General features: G+C 37.1%; 2 protein-coding genes and 3 long non-coding RNA genes across 24 annotated transcripts in view; 2 read left to right on the top strand and 3 right to left on the bottom strand.

Annotated features, from left to right (window-relative positions):
* The window catches only part of LOC131525559 (ribonuclease inhibitor-like), a 214923-nt gene that overhangs the window by 133137 nt on the left and 62167 nt on the right, over positions 1-19619 (bottom strand). The window lies entirely within an intron of this gene.
* Positions 1-19619, top strand: part of LOC131525557 (NLR family CARD domain-containing protein 3-like) — a 185625-nt gene that overhangs the window by 84826 nt on the left and 81180 nt on the right. The gene's annotated exons all lie outside the window — the stretch shown is intronic.
* LOC131525562 (uncharacterized) lies at positions 2857-7557 on the bottom strand. Of its 4 annotated transcripts, XR_009267253.1 has the most exons (13): positions 7465-7557; positions 7037-7253; positions 6593-6755; positions 6402-6500; positions 5842-6074; positions 5578-5752; positions 4942-5489; positions 4538-4622; positions 4250-4367; positions 4044-4135; positions 3825-3942; positions 3356-3472; positions 2857-2879 (listed from the first exon to the last, which is right to left on the bottom strand). It is a non-coding gene; the product is annotated as an uncharacterized LOC131525562 (long non-coding RNA). The 4 variants fall into 4 exon arrangements; XR_009267251.1 differs by having other exon boundaries at positions 4250-4622; XR_009267252.1 differs by having other exon boundaries at positions 4538-5489.
* Positions 7835-9617, bottom strand: LOC131525565 (uncharacterized). The gene is made up of 3 exons (XR_009267256.1): positions 9480-9617; positions 8288-8593; positions 7835-7932 (listed from the first exon to the last, which is right to left on the bottom strand). It is a non-coding gene; the product is annotated as an uncharacterized LOC131525565 (long non-coding RNA).
* LOC131525563 (uncharacterized) lies at positions 17206-19042 on the top strand. The gene is made up of 4 exons (XR_009267254.1): positions 17206-17421; positions 17874-17959; positions 18653-18769; positions 18983-19042. It is a non-coding gene; the product is annotated as an uncharacterized LOC131525563 (long non-coding RNA).

The raw sequence follows: 19619 nt of genomic DNA on the forward strand, positions 1-19619 counted from the left end.
GCTTTTAAAAATCCAGATTGTGTCAAAGCAGCTTTACAGTATCAAATATGGAAATAGTGTGTCAAAATGCAAAAGGACAATAGTAAACACTCAATTTTCAGTTAAAGGCAGTTCATCATTGAGTCAGTGATGTCATCATCCAGCTCATTTCAGTTCAGTTCAAATAATAAAAATCTTTGGAAATACTTTATTTCTTGCCGTTCACAACAATCTCCAGTAAAAATACACCACATTATGAGTATGCATATCGGTAAAACAAGCCATAAGGCTGTATTTATTAACACTGGACCATGTGCTTAAGTTCTCTTGAAAAGCACCAGCAGAACAGGGAATCAGGTTATTTGTCAACTAATAACATGCAACATGAAGTAAAATTATAACACAGTTTTTCTGTTACATACTATCTGATCCATTATACAAGTACTTAATGTAAGTGTAATGTACAGTATCTGCAGGATTCTTAAAACCAAATGTAAGACTTTTAAAGAGCTTTTTAAGACCTGCACAAATAAAATGAATACCATGAGTGAATGAAAAAAAGCATGTTTTACTGTGAAAAGCATGATTTACAGTTCAGAGACAAGATTTTCACAAAAAGAGTTTTATAAAATGATAACCTTCACATTTCAACAACTTTTAAGAAAAGAGACGAGGCAAAAGTATCATATTAATTTAAACAATTATCAATAATTATCAATATTAATATAATAACATAAAATATCACTTTATTGATTTAATTTAATCGTGTTAATTTTTTTATTTGGTCTGAACAACAATGCCAATTCATTGTGTGTCAGCAGGGTTCCCTGGTAACGGCAGGACACAAAGCAGCACAGCATCTGACTTTAAAACATGCAGGGCTCATTTATTCAATGAAATCACAGCCTTTTGGGGATATTCCATCAACGCAGCTAATGAAAGCTGTGCTCTCTTGAAAAAGCCTGGCTTGAATTAACATTGACTTTCACTGCAGGCTCAAGCCATTCCACTTACATCATTTAGCCGTGTCTAGTCAACGTTGACTTTAACCAGGCTTGAATAAGCATGTACTGTGCTTGTGCATGGAGTACATAAGCAGCCCTGAAGAGCTGAGTACATTAAGGCTTGTGTCATGCAGACACAGTTGTTCCTCAAACAAATTGATGAATTGATCCTGTCTTTCCTCCTTCCAAAACTTCAACCAGCCGAAAGTTTAGTAACTTGACCAGCTGACTTTGCTACAAGCTGCCTGGCTGTTGAAACAGGTGCCATGCCTTATAATCTAAAATCAGCATCAGGCAAATTGACAAGCTGAGCTGCTGCAACTTTTCTCTGCAATGTTCCTAAGCCAGGCTTGATGGAACACCCCCGGTCTATTTTTGAGAACAAACAAACATACATATGAATAAATTAATTACCTAAATTGTGTTTTCTTCTTCATCCTCACTGGTGTCTGGACTACTGCCACCTTGATCTTCTGCTTCAACATGTAGAAGAGCAGAGGCCTCGGGGCCTAAAGCAGTCTTGTACTGTCGGAGAAGCACTTGCAACCTTTCTGACACCTCTGACAGTCGTCTTCTTAAGAGACAGCAAAGTCCCTCATTTCCCTTGTCTGCATCTCAAAATACAAAAGAGATAACATTAAGGACAAACTACACATTAAGACTGCTTCAAGAGGCCAAAGAACTTCAATGGAGTAAAAATATTTCACCCATTCAAATCTATATACCTGGATGGTTGGCATTTTTAAGTGTATCATTGTCACACTACCTGGCTATCTTCTGTATAAACTCTTGACGGCTCACTGAGGAGACTTTATGCAGCGAGGCCCAAAGCAGCAGAAAAGTGTTTTGTGTTGCAGCCAATCAACGCATCTAACAAAAACATCTTTCTTCTTCACTACAGTTGTGCTAAAGTAACACCTTGTGTAGCATTCAAGAAGTTACATCAAGAAAAAGATGTGTTTGATGATGCTGACCAGCTAGATTTTCTATGTTGACTGGAGGAGATAATAATAAGCTTAATCTTGATGTTATGCTAACCTCGTGTAACACAACAGGACACAAATTCTAATGTTCAAAAGAATTTTGTTCATTTCAGCTTTTATGTAACAGCCACAGTACAACAAATCTCTCAAGCAAATGTGACACACTTTAAAGCCTTACTGACTTGTTACCGTAGTGAACAACTATAGTCCACATTTTATTATGTGCGAGCCAAATGACCATGACAAACTCCATCCAAGTTCTGTGACTGAGACTGATATGTTTTTTTATTTATTTGAAATTCATACTTTAAATGGACAGGGTTTTTATTCATCTTACCCCCCTCAGCTATCTTCTTCTTCAGAACCACTGCAGGCTCTGCAACCATGTGCAGTGTTGTGCCATCCATCTCCAACACCATAATGCTTTTTTCCTCTTGCATCACTTGGTCATGCAGTTGTTTCTTGATCGAAATGTTTGCTAAGAATCAACAACAGTTATATGAATACATGAGACAATCTATAATAGCATTGCAATGTTTTGTAACTACAAACATGTACTTTTTTTAAATCAAATTGATACATAAGAAAACTGAAAATGTGCCCATTAACTAAATGAACACTACATTACAAAACTCAATGTTACATGCATGTCTTAGTTCAGTGTACTCTATATAGCAGAACTGTAAATAAATTCTTGTGAAGCATCTGAAAACTGACGTACCACTGCCATGAACCTCCCACGGCCATATTTGAGACACAGTGCTCTCTCCAGTCAGGGAACGCTCCACCACAGCTACATCAGTGTTAGTGGCAGAGTCTAGTACAAGAGAATTGTATTTCTCTATCTCCTGAAGAAGGAGCTTTTTGTCTTCTGCCAGCTTCCTTCGAAGGCGGTGGCGAAGCTTGCTGCTGTCTAGAAAGACGGGAGGTACAGGTGTAGAGGTTTGTAACAGCACTGTTCAATAAGGAAAGACATATTGCACCCAAAAAAAATTTAAGCAAAGCTGCAGTAATTGAAGTATGTGAAAATTTAGATTTACAAACAGATAACCCAAAAGTCCAGTGTGTAACATTTAGGGGATACACACATTCCAGAAAACAAGAATTGCTGTGCTTTAATTACTTTGGAATGGGAAGTTTGTATCTAAATATGGTCCCCTTCCACAGAGGTTCCTACGGTAGACCACGATGGACAAACAAACACTGGCTCGAGATAGGACCACTCACTTTCTCTCGTCTGTCACAGTAGCTCTACTACAGCTTGTAAAGGGAGAGGTGAGGGGAGCTGGTTGCAATCTACAACCTTATACATTTAACATGTATTTTTTGGTGGAGTAGGATGCATACAGTAGCTTGAATATATCAACCTATTATACTCTGTAGTTATACCATTCTGACGGTAAAGGGTTTGCTTCCGCTGCCTCACACTGAGGTAAAGCCCCTCGATCGACTGCTGAAGTCCTCTGTGTGCGGTGCCTTGACTGCCATGAGATGTATTTGGTGTCTCTGTAGAAGTAATAGTGAAAGCAAATTCACTGTTAAAACAACACAGAACCGTTTCAGTGTTTGAATTTGTATTTGTATATAAATCCCCTTTTAATCCTTCATTAACATTTCATTGATATTTCTTTTAATACTTCACTGAACTTGGTGTGTGCACTTCCTGCAGGGAAACTGAAATACCCAACATAATAAATGTGGCAAAACATCTGATGGTGACATGTAGTTTGCTGTAACCCATAGATGATCAGCCTATTACCTTTAGCTGCTCTTTAATATCAAACTTAATATAAAAGAAACAGCAAATATCCTTTTCCAGTTTGGATATTTGCTGTTTCTTTTATGTGGTCATGCTTACCGCCAGCTGCTCATTCCTTCACATCAGAAAGCCACTGTGCCACCACTTCATCTGTGCAAAGTAACTCTGTTTTTAGTTCAGCTAGCCTTGCCGTTTCATCCTGGAGTCTCTGGCAAGTCTGATAAACAGTGTTATACAATAATCAGGACTTAGTATGATTAAAAACAGGCCAAGTGCACACAACAAAAGGATACACAAAACAATTAATAGGAGACTTACCGTCACATATCTTGTTGAAAGTGACTGATGTAGAGAGAGACGTTTTTTGTGGTTCCACCCCATTGCATGCAATGTAAGCATGTCTACCCGTGCTGTTTAAAGCAAATAATAAGGTCATGATGCTTAATCCAAAAAAAAAAAATAAACCAAATATATATATATATATATATATATATATATATATATATAGCAAACAATCTGATTACCTGCTTTGGACATATATTTGGTTGTCAGGGCACAACGTGAGAGGTAGCTGTTCACTTGCTCGACCTCCTCACCGGCGGTTGTCTCTGCTCCTTCCTGGTTTCTACCACTCCATTTAATCTATTAGTAAATGGTGAAAGAAATTCAATTTAATTAAATGGGCACAATTTGTCTCAAAGGCTTTACAATCTGTACAAGAAACGATTAAGCAAAAAGGCTACATAGTACAGTTTGCAGTTTTTCTTGTAAACATTACAAATGTACATGTGATGCAAGAATATTATACATACTTCACACTTAGTAGCATGGGCTCAAGCATGCATCACACTGAGGAAAGGTTTCATTGTGGTCAGATCCTGAAGAGCAGGAAGGACACTAGCATGTTGTGAATTAATTAGATTAGAAATGTTTAATTAATTATCTTTATTAATAACAGAAAAAGTTTTGTTATTTACAAGGTTGTTCAGCTTTAAGAAAAGTGCTCCCATAATGCATAGGGGGAGAGAGCGCGCAAAAAAGAAAGAGAAAAAGTGAGCGCGCAGAAAAATAAGTGAGAGACGAAAGAAAAGTGAATGATTACATGTGTGCGCTGTATCTGTGTAATCCTGTTCGTAAGCTTCAGTAAACAGTTCGTTTTTTTTCAAATCAAGTCGTCAGTGGTCATTACTGCTTGTTAAGGAAGAAAAGACACGACATAGCAGCTTTCTCCAAGTATGGCCAATATTTGCAAGCCACATCCATTGCAAAGAATTGTGCCTTGGCTGGCATGCGCTCCTTCTGAAGATACAGAGGGTGGGCAAATATCTCCCCCCTGTACATATTAAGAGCTTTCAGAAGGAATCCGTGGCGACACACTGCAACCTCCATCCCCTCTTCATCCAATTTGGAAGCCCTCCTTGATGTCTCCCTCGCTGCTGTCCACTGGGAGTCCCCACATGTGCCTTTTCACTGTGTCTATGACACACATAACAAACACAACAAATCAAACAAAAGCAATGCCGTCATACAATATATGGCATTTATTCTCGCAGTTTGATTTTGGAGTAGCTGGTTGGTAGAAGTCAAGGAGGAAATCAAGGTCGGACATATATGGATATATATGGTTCTTTTTGGGACAACTTTTCGGTCAAGTTATGATTGAAACTTGCATTTCTCACGGCTTTCTGTATGGTTTCCACAAATCTAGACACCGCAACGTCTTCAGCCACAAAGAGCCCCTCAAAAAAGGCAGGATCATCAGAGCTGAGGAAGAAAGAAAAATAGGAAATACATCCATTAAATATATGAAGAAAATAAATAAATCAATAAAAAGACTGAAACAAAAGACCACCTTGTGTCTCGGCGAAAGCGATATAGCTTTCTGTTTCCATCGGCTGAAACAGCCAACATTTCCGGCGTGCAGGCTGGGCAGGTGAAAGGAGCACCACAGCAGAGCTGGTCTTCCTCAAATGAAGCATAAACTCTAAGAAGCTGCGCTGTAGTGTATCGCCGTTGATTTGTCCAGACTGGAAGATATATAGAATGAAATAGTATATGTAACAATGTCCAATAAGGGAAAGAAATTTTATAATATGGTAATAACAATTACACTTACTCTTCCTCCAATCTTAGTGCAATGCTCCAGCAGCTTTGCGAAGGCTTGTCTGGAGAATCCTGGAGAGATGACCTTGAGTTCCTGAAAGGAGTTGAGGAGGTCCGGTGTATAAAGTGTGGAGCTGGTGACAGAGGCTGGCCAATATCCACTCCTAAGGAGGTCCTTCAAGTCAGGGGTCCACTGATGCTGGCACGTTTGACGTACATGTAGTGGCTGATGCAAGTCAAAACGCCCTTTGAACAAAATACATTTACAAATACAAAGTACATTTAAAAATTAATTTTAAAACAGTTCGGTAATTCTGCACATTGTGAATGGTTGAGAGACACTGCACAAGTTCCTATAAACCCGGCACTCAAACCAGACTTCTTGAGTAGTGTCACACATTGTTTACATTTGTCTAAATCATCAAATTACAAACAGCCGTGTCGGCTAATGACAACACCATGTGCTAAACCATAGATTTTGACATGTTTTTCATACTAGTGTGCTGTGGCATTGTGCTTACAATTGAAGTCATCACATCTACAATAGCAATCTAAATAGTGAATTGTTCTTACCATTGATGGGAATTAAAATCACTGGTTTGCCCGGTAATATGGTGAAGTTTGTGCCTTCACAGGAGCAGTCTGGCGCCTTCACTGTTGGCAAAATGCAAGCTGGCAAAACGAAAGAAAACCACTAATTTAGATTATCTGTAATTGGCTGCAGACACATAAACAGCAAATTGAGGGCTTTCATGAGAACATACCTTGCTCATGGATGCAATATCCATCTCGCCCTTTAATGACGCATGAGGTTGGAGGAATGGCTTCAAAAACCCATGAATCACACATTCTCTGTTGTGGAGTGGCTGTTTTTTGTGATGCAATACATCACAGTCTCCACAGAACCAGTCCTCAGGAAGACACTCTCTGCACCAGGGGAGAAAATAAAACAATATCATAATATATTATTTCAGGCGAATAACTCATATAAAGTATAACACACTCAATTTAAGCTATTACAAATTTAGTTAGACACTAGGTTTGATTTTATTGTGGACTGAATAGTGGCTCAGTGTTTACTAGCGCTGTCACCGTACAGCAAGAAGGTCCTAGATTTACTTTTCTCATAAATGTGGTTTTCATCTGGGTGTCCCCCAAAACACATGCAGCTCAGCCTATAAAGCAGGGCACTAAACATTAAAACCAACCTAATAACAGCAGGCTCGTGGCAAAGCCAACACAATGGCTGACCAACAGCCTCTGTTGCAGTAAGGCATTTCAGGTGGTGTGGTCTCGCTTCTTTCCAGCGCTCTGAGGCTTTCTGCTGCCGAAAAGACCATGATGATGCAGAGCTTTTCTGAGGCTCAGCAGAAGGATAAGACGTCAAAATATCGGAGAGCCTCTCCAAGAAAATATGAAATACAGCTGTGAGGGACAATTTAAATGAGGACAATTAAAAGTCAATTGATCAATATTTAGAATAAACACCATTTCATGATTCAGTATCAAACTAGCCTTAATCTGTACTAAATTGTGTTCTTAATCCATTTACGGCACTGTCAGTTTTGTCTAAGGGGTTTTTCTTTAATCACACGTGGATTTTAGATTTAAACTTAAATCCATCACTTTGATTTACCAAATTGCTCTTGAGGATTGAGTTCTGCTGAGGGTGCAGTAAGTGGACCTTCACACTGGACGACAGGAGCATTCGACCGGGGTGTGTGTGACTGTAAAACAGTACATAGAAGAATAAAAACATGTTAGACTACCACTGCATGTTTTTTTTTTACCCAAAACTGAACAATTTATGAAATCAGACATATTTCTGTTAAGTACTTGGTAATGTTTTCTACTATAGTGCCACTGAAAGATTTAGGCTTTTTTGGCTTTTTTGATATTGGAATATTTGAAACTCTCAACAATCAATTACAGTGTTCTAATTTGATTTGGTCCAACATTTACATAGTAAATTCCTACAAATGTAAAATAATTCAGTAGCTGAAGCTTGCCTCCCCCTCGGCTTGCCATGTCCTAAAAACTCCCTTTTAGAGGTCTGTGGAGGGTCTCCTACAGAGCGTGCACGTTTCCTCTCCACAGCTGCTGTCTGTGTGTTAGAGGGAATATTTCTTGTAAGACTGATGTTGTTAAAAGTACTGGATCCAAAAACAGGTGATTAGTGAAAGGAAAAAACAACATAGTATGTTAATAAGGTGTTGAATGGCTTAAATGAACCTTGATTCTCCAAGTCTCTGTAACTCCAAAATATATTCCTTTTTCCAAAATATATTCCCTCAGTTACACAAGCCAAAGAGCATTATGTTAATGCATCATGCAACGTACCTGCATGTAATCTTCTGCACTCATTCATCCTTCTTCTACATTCAGCACATTTTTACTTTAATTTGTCACCCATCCACATGTTCAAGTATAAATTGATTGAGGTATATAAAAACTCTTACCCTGGCTTCAGCTCGAACACGGTCTAGTTTCAGTTCAAGAGCCACGCGTCTCCCCTCTTGGTAGTGAGGATCCTGGGAGTCAAGTTTACGTTTGGAGGCCATTGCAACGCAAACAGATACAGACAGACAGATGTACTGTATACAGAGAGGCTGCGATAGATAGATAGATAGATAGATAGATAGATAGATAGATAGATAGATAGATAGATAGATAGATGGATAGAGATGGATTGGCTCTTAAAAGTGCCTTTGGGTTCAGTAAATCAGGTGTATCAATGTTCGGACAGGTGACTCGTTTGACAGGATCTGCAAGGGAGAACAGAAAATGTTAATTATGTAGCATAGAGTATAGAGTAGAGTAGAGTAACCCAATAGTGAGAGGTTCCCATTTTTTTATAAATACAATAAAAATTCAAGATTTTCCAATTTCCTGTACGACAGTTAAAAGGCATGTAACATGCGTCTGGGGTTCCTCATCCCAGATTTAAAGGACACTTTATGTGCAGTAACTTTAGGCAAAGTTATATTGTTATTACTGACACATTACAGTGAAGTTGTGGGTGAACCATGATGATCGAGAGAAAATGTCATCGTCTAGAGCTCACACAATAATGCAGTGCTCCATGCTAAGTTACTCTTCAGCTGATATAACTTAAACTACACTTAGCTTTTACTAGTAATCATTACTAGTATGATTATTATTATTTATTTTTTTGTTCATTTAGTTGTTTATGTCATATTCTTTGTTTTTGTAGGTCCCCCTGTAATGGTTCTTTTGATTTCTCCCAACTTCACTGACTAATTATATCTACACCTGTTAATTATACACACACTCTGAGGAAGGCTGAAGGCCCGAATGCATCAGTGTGCAGTGTTTCAGTTATGTTTCTATTAATAGTGATGATGGACAAGAAGTGAATAAAGGCTTTTTAACTTTTTTGGACCGGAAGAAGTGCCTTGGATGTCTTTATATTAATAGAGTTAGCTTATATTGAAGTTAGCTAGCCCCGTTTAGCAAGCCTAATTTCACAAGTGGTTTATTATTATTATTATTTATTTTTTCGCTGATAAGGAGTAAACCATTGGTCGGGTTTTAATTGTTGCTCTAACATTTAAACAATGTGAGTTTAATGGCAAAGAAAGGCACCAATTACAACATTTAAACAAAACGTGATCATTAGTAATGACTTACCTGGACAGTGGTTTGAGCGCAATGAGACCCGCGGGCGCGCGCGGCCTGGATCCGGAGGCGGAGGATCATGGGTAATGCTGACAGATATGCCAAATGTAATCTCTTTCCACATTTTTATCAGAGAATAAGGCAGAAAATATATTTTATAATTTCTATACTGTAACAAATGTGTGTGTCCCTAATTAACGCAGTCTCATATATTTGTATAAAGCTTTTGAAAAATGTTTATGAAATGTTTTTAATATGAAGGAAACTGTATTTACGGTGATCACAGTTTAATAAAAACATTGTACGTTAGGCCTGTTAATTGTAATGATTTAATTTCTACGGTCATTCAAAGCGAGCAAAGAACAGAACGGAGCTTTTAGAAACTCCGAATCAGTTAAACCATTGCGTCGCAAAATGATTCACTGTTTCGAAGCGCTCCAGTCGGATCTTGATTCAGATCAGATATGTGTGTATATTTGACTGCAAGGAACCACTGATGATGGTTTATAATAGCGAGTAGCTTACAGAATATAAAGCAATAAAAACAAGGATAAAATCTCCTGATTAAATGTTGAGTAATAGTGCTTGAATATTAAAAAAAGAAAAGAAAATACAGCGTCTGTGGTACCCAGTGGCAAAAAGAAAAACGTGGTGAGGGCACGAAAGAAATTTCCTATTGAAATACATTAGATGAAAGTCGTGCTGCGTGACACGAAAAAAGACAGTAGCCCCTCACTGCAGAACAAAAGATCCAGGGGGCGGAGTTGGATCCACATCCAGGGGGTGGAGATTGGTAGGTTTAGGTCTATGTAAGGTGGGAGGAGTTGGATCTAGATCCAACTCCACCCCCTGGATCTTGTGTTCTGCAGTGAGGACCATCTCAAAAAAGAGGGAAATTCGGAGAAGGGTATAACTGCAGCCTGGAGATCTCCAAATGGGGGTGGGAACTCCAAAACGGGGTGGGAGCTCCAAAATGGGGCGTGGCTTCCTCCCATTGACAGACAGGCACATGACACGCATGCGCAATTTTTTCTCCCAATCAACTTCAGCGCAAACTCCGCCCCACAGTTGATTCTAAAGATTTTATTGGTTGTGTCACTCACAGTGTTCATTTAATTTCCTACACTATGCTACAAAAAATGCTGACCCCTAAACCTACCCCACACCTGACCCTAACCTTACCCAGTGAAACTGGCTGCACGGCAGGATTGGCGCTGAAAAGAAAGTTGCAGTTCAGGAGAGAAGCAGTTAATATGATATGAGCGATATGAGATCTCCGAGCCGGGCCGTTCATAACTCCCCAACCGGACCTCACCGGACAATGGCACCTTTTTAGTTACACCCAGCTTCACTACCCCATCCTACCCTGTGAATTTCAAGCCCCGGGATGCCCCCGTTGCTTAAATCCAAGCGATAGAGTAAAATCTTTCCCCTGTGCTGCACTGGGACGGCTCGCGGGAGAGCTTGTGAGTGATTCTCGTTTATATCATTAAGCAGAGGTTCAAACTCGGGTCCGAACACCACTGGCCACGAGCTTTGGGCTCTGCTCTCACGGAGAATATTGATTTATATATCATATTTTATTTTAGATAAAACTAGAAACAATGTTTAATTTATAAAGTGTTATTTTGAAATGTAAGTCAATAACAATTGGCTGAAGCCAGAGCCAATAGTGAAAGTCTTTGCGCGAAGAGACCCCGCCCCATTTTGGAGGTTCTGCCCACTTTTGGAGTTCACGCCCCATTTTGGAGATTTCCAGTCTGCAGTTATATCCACTTGGAAATTCGTGTCCATGAACACGAATCAATAGATTAAATTTTGTGACTATATCACGAACGTTTCACCGCTTGTTACACCTACGACAAAAGTCTATATATCAAATGTTCCACCATTTATTGGAAATGAGGATATTGAACGTGCATTAGCTCAGTATGGTAAATGTGCTAGTGCGATTAAAACTATCCCATTAGGATGTAAAAATGAAGCATTGAAACATGTGATGTCTTTTAGGAGACAGGTGTTTATGTTTTTGAATGTGCCGGAATTAGATGTGTCTTTCAGAGTAGTACATGAAGGGAAATCATATATTCTCTGTGTTAATACAGGTAGCTTGAAGTGTTTTGAGTGCAGAGATATTGGGCACAAAAAGTTGGCATGGCCGCTGAGAGCCCAGGCTAATGAGGAGGCCGCAGGGCCTAGTGGTGTTTCTGTAGCTAAGGTAAATAAAATAATAATGCAGTCTCAGCCTGAAGAGGAGAGTTTCGCTCAGAATGATGAATAACGTGAAAGCGTAGACAGAAATCAAAACAAAGAAGATAAAACGGTGAATGTGGTAGAGGAACATGAGGTTTTGGAATGTAGTACAGTCATAGTGGCAGAGAAATTAAGTGAAAGTGCTCCTTGTGAAGTAGTTAGTATGGAAAATACTGAAAGATCAGATGATGTTGGAAAAAGTGAGGGATATGAATGAAGGATGATGATACATTGTCTGAGGTATCTGACATGTCTGAGTTTGGGTCACAGAACATAGCTGAAACATACTCAGTGCAAGAGATTAACGATTTTTTGGACTTGACGTTTGGAAAAACTGTTGAGGTGAAGGTTGATTTTTTTTCCGGATATAGACAAATTCATATGGTCAGTGGTGTCAATGCAGAAAGTTGTTAGCTACGAAGCCTTATGTAAGAAGAAGAGGTTCAGATTGAGGAAGATTTTAGCCAAATTACGGAAAGAGAAAAGAGTTTTGCAAAAATAAAATGTTCAAATGCACCTGGTTAATCTGATATTTTACTTTTTGTATTTGTTTCTTTCAATCTTTCTTTTTTTTTTCTATCTCTCTATGGACATTTTAAAACTAGGTTCCTTAAATATAAATGGGGGCAGAGATAGGAACAAATTAGCCATGATTGCAGAGTTTGTTAAACAAATTGATATAGTTGTTTTTTTTGCAAGAAACGCATACAAATGATGATAATAAGATTCAATGGGGAATGTGGTGGGAAGGGAAGTATGCTCTTAGCCATGGAACAAATATAAGTGCTGGGGTAGCTATTCTTTTTTCCAAAAAATTGAATGTTAATATTTTATCAGTGGAAGAAATTGTAAAAGGAAGAGCACTTTTAACTAAAGGAATAATATTTGTTTCAATCAATGTATATGCTCCTAATAATGGACATGAGCGTGTGGTTTTTTTTTATGGAATTGAGATCAGTCATTCAGAAGTTTGATGATGATAATGTTTGCATGGTAATTGGGGGTGATTGGAATTGCACAACCAATTTTATAGTTGATAGGAATGGAGAGGAGCCTCATAATCAATCAAGCATGCAGTTGTTAAAAATTATAAATGAGTTTGACTTAATAGATTTGTGGAGAAATAGAAACATTGGAGTTAGACAATATGGTTAAAGGTATCAGATAATCAAGTTAGTGGTGCAAGGTTAGACCGTTTTTATTCGGGGAAGATTTGGAATAATAAGGTAATGAATGTTTCTATCTTGCCTAATGGGTTTTCAGATCACCATATGATTACTTTTTATTTTAATTTTAAAAAATGTGGTTAAACCTTTTTATTTTTGGCATTTTAATGTTAAATTGTTACAAGACATTAGTTTCTGTGAAAAGTTTACATTTTTTTGGGATAAGTGGAAACTCCAGAAAGACACTTTTGAAAATCTTGGTCAATGGTGGGATGTTGGTAAAGCAAATATTAGGATTTTTTTGTCAAAACTATACTTCATATTCTACTGCATTGATGAAAACAACAGTTAAAAGTTTACAAAGAGACATTGCATTTTTGGAAAAAGACATTTTGAATAATAATGGGACTGTGAATAATGAAAAGTTAAATAAGAAAAAAGAAGAACTTGGATCCTTTTTGCAAGAAAAGGTAAAAGGAGCACTTATAAGATCAAGATTTTGTTCAATCAAAGACATGGATGCTCCTAGTGCTTTCTTTTTTAATTTGGAAAAGAAAAGTTTTCAACAAAAACAGTTGTGCCATATAAAACGTCCGAATGGGACTGTAACTTCTGACCCTATGGAAATGAGGAAAATGACAGTAGATTTTTATTCTAAATTATATAGTACTCAGAATTGTGACTCTGGAAGTACTGCTGAATTGCAGTACTGAATTGTAGAGCAGTTCTATCCTTAATTCCTAAAAAAGGAGATTTGGGATTATTAAAAAACTGGAGACCAGTGTCATTGTTATGTTCAGATTACAAAATAATTTCTAAGGTGTTAGCAAATAGACTTAAAAAATATTTACATGTAATAGGTCATAGAGACCAGTCCTATTGTACACCAGGTAGATCAATTATGGATAATTTATTTTTATTGCGTGATATGATTGATTTTAATCGAAGTAATCATTAATTTAATTTAGGGGTTCTTTCGCTTGATCAAGAAAAAGCTTTTGATCAAGTTGACCATAAGTATCTTTTCACTGTATTAAAACAATTTGGGTTTGGTGAGAATTTTATATTATGTATAAAATTGCTGTATTCTAATGCATTTGTTCTGGTCAAAGCTGGAGGTGGTTTGAGTGCACCTATAATGATGTCCAGGGGTATCAGACAAGGATGTCCTCTTTCTGGACAGTTATATAGTCTGGTAATGGAACCTTTTTTGTGCAGATTAAGGAAGGATCTAACTGGAATTTTACTTCCAGATTTAAAGAGTGCATTTAAAGTATCCTTGTCAGTGTATGCTGACGATGTTACCGTGTTTATAAAGAGCCAAGATGATGTGAAAGTTTTAATGGGAATTATTGGAAAATATGAAAAGGCATCCTCAGCCAGAGTGAATTGGGGAAAAAGTGAGGGATATATTATTGGTAAGTGGGAAGATGTAGGACCTCCAAAATTACCATGTGGTTTACAATGGGGCAGAGAAGGGTTAAAAGTTTTAGGTGTTTTTTTAGGGAATGAACATTTTCAGATGAGGAACTGGGAGGGATTGCTGGAGAAGGTGTCAGCTCGATTGTCTAAATGGAACTGGCTATTACCACAATTGTCGTACAGAGGGTGAGTCTTGGTCATTAACAGCTTGGCAGCCTCGACATTGTGGCATAAAATGACTGTTATGGAGCCTCCAGTTGAGTTGGTTTGTAAAATACAACGGACAATCGTGAATTTCTTTTGGAGTGGGGCACACTGGATCCATGCTGCAGCACTTTATTTACCTGTCCATGAAGGTGGTGAAAGGCTGGTGGATGTGAGAAGTCGGTTGACAGCTTACAGAATACAAACAGCACAAAGACTTTTATATCACAAAGACTTCGCTTGGGCTCATACTGCAAGACTGATTTTGAAGAACGCAGGTGGACTTGGTTTGGATAAACATTTGTTCATAATGGACTTGGAGAAGGTGAGTTTGTCAGAGATCACTCCCTTCTATAAGTCAGTGTTACAGTCCTGGAAAACAGTTTTTAAGGTGGATCGGAGTAGTGATGATACAGGACACTGGGTTTTGGAGGAACCATTATTATTTAATCCAATGATCCAAACAAGGCTTTTGTCTTCAGTGAGCGTGTCTACAGTTTTGAAGCGGAATGGGGTTGTAAAAATGAGACACCTCTTGGATGATGATGGCTGGAAGCCGGTTGGAATCCTTAAAGAAATGACAGGATTGAAATCTGAACGTCTTGTATCAAAAGTGATAGAGGAGATTTGGAATGTCTTACCAAGTGGCCACAGAGAGTACATCAAAAAAGGTCGGTCGATGGACTTAAGAGACACAGAAAAGGAATTTCCAAAAATTAAAGTGTCTCCAGTTATGCTGGAGGAGAGTGTGGAAGTAAACATGGACTCAATTCTGTCTTTTGATACACCTCAGTTGGACTATTTTGAATCATCATCAAAGAAAGCAAATTACGATTCTTCAGTAAAAGTCATACATCAAATTTTTCTCAAGAGAATTAAAGCTTCAAAGTGGCCAAGATTGTTAGGATCAGATTTCCTCGTGAGAGACAGGTGGAGAGCCCTGTATAAGCCTCCCATAGAGAAGAGGACAGCAGATCTACAGTGGAGGCTTATTCACGGGGCAATAGCTACAGACAGACATGTGGCGCACCTGAACTCAGCAGTGGGTGGTGAATGTAGATTTTGTGGAAAACAAGAAGATTTAGAACATTTGTTTTTAAAATGTGGAAGATTACAAGATCTTTTTAATTTTCTTAAGGATTTGTTTAAAAATTTTGATGAGGAGTTTTCAGATAAAATATTTATTGGGGGCGTTAAGTGTAGGTATTCAATGAGAAGGATGACATGTTTATTAAATTATTTGTTGGGAACAGCTAAATTAGCAATATGGAAAACGAGAAAGAATAAAGGAAAACAACTTGGGACTATTGATGTGGACATGATGTTTAGAAGATTAGTTGGTGGAAGAATCAAAATTGAATTTGCCTATTATAAACTTGTTAATAATGAATTGTTTTTTTGTGATATCTGGTGTTTTAAAGACATCTTATGTGCGGTTTTTGAGGGTCAGTTGTTTTTGAATGTTTGAGTATTTTATGAGAATTACTATTGTTGTGAATTTGTATGAGAGGTAATTTGTGATAAAATAAAAAGTGTTTTGATCCTCTTTCTCTCACTCTCTCGCTCTCTCTTTGAAGGGCCTTTTTATTTTAAAAATGTGCTTTATGTGCCTTTTTCTGTTTGCTTGGAGGCATTTGTAAACTGCAGTAATAAAATAACTTGAAATTTTCAACATCTTTTTACATCATTTATTTTTGCACCAAATTATAGAGAGTAGTATGGATAACTGTATTGATAAGTATCGTATCAGTATCGATAACATGTAAACGATATATCCCTACCCCAGAATCGATTGCAAAATCCACCGAGGAGGGCCCCTCCGGGAACACTTGCTGAGGGCCCCCAAAACACTAAACACGCCCCTGGGTACAACGACTGGCTGTTGAGTTCTATTGTAGTTCACAGATTTCAACAAGGTTCATTACAATAGCTGGTATTGGTCATGACTTTGGCATTCAATTATTAAAGAATGAAACAGTACAGCAACATAGAAATCACCACAGTGGTACTTAAGGGGATGTAGGACAAGAATTTGGTGGAGTTTGCAGAAAACAATTTGATTTCATATTTTTATGAATTTTTAAAACGTCTGTATTGCGAGGTAAATAGCATTAGTTATGATTTTGGCATGCGGTTATTAAAAAATGAAACAGTACAGCAACATGAAAATGACCACAGTGGTAGGCCTATTTGGGGAGATGTAGAACAAGAGTTTGCAGAAAACAATTTTATTTTATTTTTTATTTATGAATTTTTAAATATGTCTACCAATACCAAGTGTCTCAGGCCAAAACATGCATAAAACATTTTACAAACCCATTGCAAATGTTTTATTGAAAGTTTAATACATTAAATACAATTAAAATAATAACATACCATTAAATAAAAAAAATTTATTTAGCCAATTATTATAAATTAATTGACAGTGGTTTCAGTTTGATATGTGCTCTGACCCCGGTGTTTTCAAACTAAAACGGGTCTGCAGTGTTTTCAAAAGTCTCGAGGGTCGAAACCGCCGGAGTATAGTGTAACAATAGACGTAACCCTGGCAAAAGTTATGTGTTTTAAAACGGAACCGCACTGGTGTAAACGGAGCCTGATTCAAAGGTTTCGAAGCGTCATGAAGCCACGCAACGCCATGTAGACGCGCGATATATTTCCAGCGCAGGCACGTGACTGCAGTAACACGAAAGTGAAAGTAGTCTGTATTGTGCTTTCTCTGCCTGCGCCATTTTACACCCGTGTTTAAGAATCTTTAACTCATTAGAAATAATATCCAGTGATTTCTGTATATGTATGTTTTGTAGGAATTTATGTGTTGTTGAGAAAACTTAAGATGTCTAGCAACCTTACATTTCCAGCAAGTGTTAAAGTGAAGCGGCAAGAAAAGTTATCGACTTCCTCAATAAGTAAGTAACCATGAAATGTAACTTACTCATGAAGTACATTATATGCATTTTTGATCTCATCAATGATGTCTTTATTATTAATTATCTTTTGGACATATAGGCCTATATAGACTCTATGTTAAAATACACTTTTTTAATATATGTAGGCCTAATCATAAAAGCCAAAGTTATAAACCACATCGTTGCAACTATTTTCACTTTAACATCTTTATTTATTTTTTATTTAACTGCGTGTCTCCCAATTTTCTGTGTAAACTAAAGTCAATATCTAATTGAAAAATAATATCTGCTGATTCAGATGATGCCAGTTCTTAACATACAATAACATGATGGCAGTTAAGTCAGAAGTGAAATCTTGATTACTGATTAGAAATCAGAAGTCAGGGTCTTTTGTTTCCTATAAACACATACTTCTTGTATTTAGTTGTATCTGAGTGTTTCTGTCTCATCAGACGTACCTGCGCAGCTTCATGAAGACTGAATGAATCATGGAGGACACACAAGCGTCCAGAGATGGAGATTTTTCTCCAGGATGCAGGTATGTCAATGTCTTCATATGATCTTAATGTTAAATAGAAGATACATTGTACACCACGTAACCAGGGTGTTTGGGGTGTTTGTCAGGGTTGCTGTAGTGATCTGGGTTTCACTTTATTTTGATGGTCCCTTTAACACATTCTATTGACTATAAGTAATGTTGTACCTACATTTCTACTAACTCTCATTAGAGTGTCAGTAGTGTATTAGTTGACTGGTAGGGTTAGAATAAGTTGACACGTTCTTGCAAAGTTACTTATAGTCAGTAGAATATCTGTTGGGAGTCCAACACAATAAGGAGTTACTAGATATGAAGCAGACAGTTTACTAATACGCTTATGAGAGTTTGTAGACATGTAGTTGCAACATTACTTAGTAGCCAACAGAATGTTCAAAACTTTTTCTTATTCTGGTGTCGGTATCTACATGCGACTCACTCAGAGTCTTTAATTACCAAAACACCAAAGACACCACAGATAGATAGACAGGTGGATGATAGAGGACATTATCCTTGGACAGTGTCATCACTCTTCAACATATCTTCAGCTTCATTATTTCTTTTATAATAATCTTTTTTTTTTTTTTTTTGTATAGATAACATTCTCGTGTGGAATTCATTTTCATCTAAAATCAACCAGTTTGATTCTTGTCTGTATTATATTATCTCTTTTCCAATGTTGCTATTCTATTAAAGTCAATTTCAGGGGAACAGATCAAACTCATCAGAGCCCAGCTGTGTGTCCATGAAGAGTAACCGGTCTATGGACTTACCGGTACATTTTCAGGGAAGACACACATCACCTGATCTGAGGTACAACATCTCTTTTTAAATAGATTAATGTGAGAATAGATCAGATAGATAGTTTGGTTTTGATCATTCTGTATGAGACGTTAATTTATAAAGTAATTCTGTATCATTTCAACAAAATTGTACAAATTTCCCTTTGCACACATTAGATTTTTCGACTGCTTTTCACTGCTTAATTGTATTCTCTCTGTTCTTTCCATGTTTGTCCATAATTAGTGAGCAGTTAACGGACACTCCAGGAATATTTAGAGGAAAACACATGCCATCTAATCTGAGGTACAATATTTCTGTCTAGGCTGTCCATTGATTTAAATTTTTTTTTACTATCAGTTTTACCCTAGTAAAAAAGTAATATATTTAAAATACATTTATTTCATACTAAGTATAGTTAAAATCTATTAACATATTTACTGACAGATAACTCGAGATTTACTGATATAAAAATTATAATTAAACTTTATTTGGCATACTACTTGTGCACAATGCACATTTCTTAATATTAAGTCTAAAATGTGTTTTAATGTCACTTTTGATGAGAATCGTATAATCTTTGAATAATATCGGCCTTTAAATGCAAAATACTTAAAGTGTACCTGAAGTATACTTGCAATAGTTCCACTTCAGCACAATCAGATATATTAAGCTTATCTTTAATTGTATTTCAGCACTCCGTCTGCACAATTAAAGTGCAGTAAATACAAAATTAGTTGTTCCAATTTAGCAGACTTTAAGTATACCAGTTTAATATACTAAAAGTACAATTGCAGGGCATTTTATTAAGTACATAAATATGAAAATGTATTTGTAGTATACTTAGCATGAAATAAATGTATTTCAAATACATTTCAGTATA

The sequence above is a fragment of the Onychostoma macrolepis genome, chromosome 19 (genome assembly GCF_012432095.1).
Source record: "Onychostoma macrolepis isolate SWU-2019 chromosome 19, ASM1243209v1, whole genome shotgun sequence".
Lineage (NCBI taxonomy): Eukaryota > Metazoa > Chordata > Actinopteri > Cypriniformes > Cyprinidae > Onychostoma > Onychostoma macrolepis.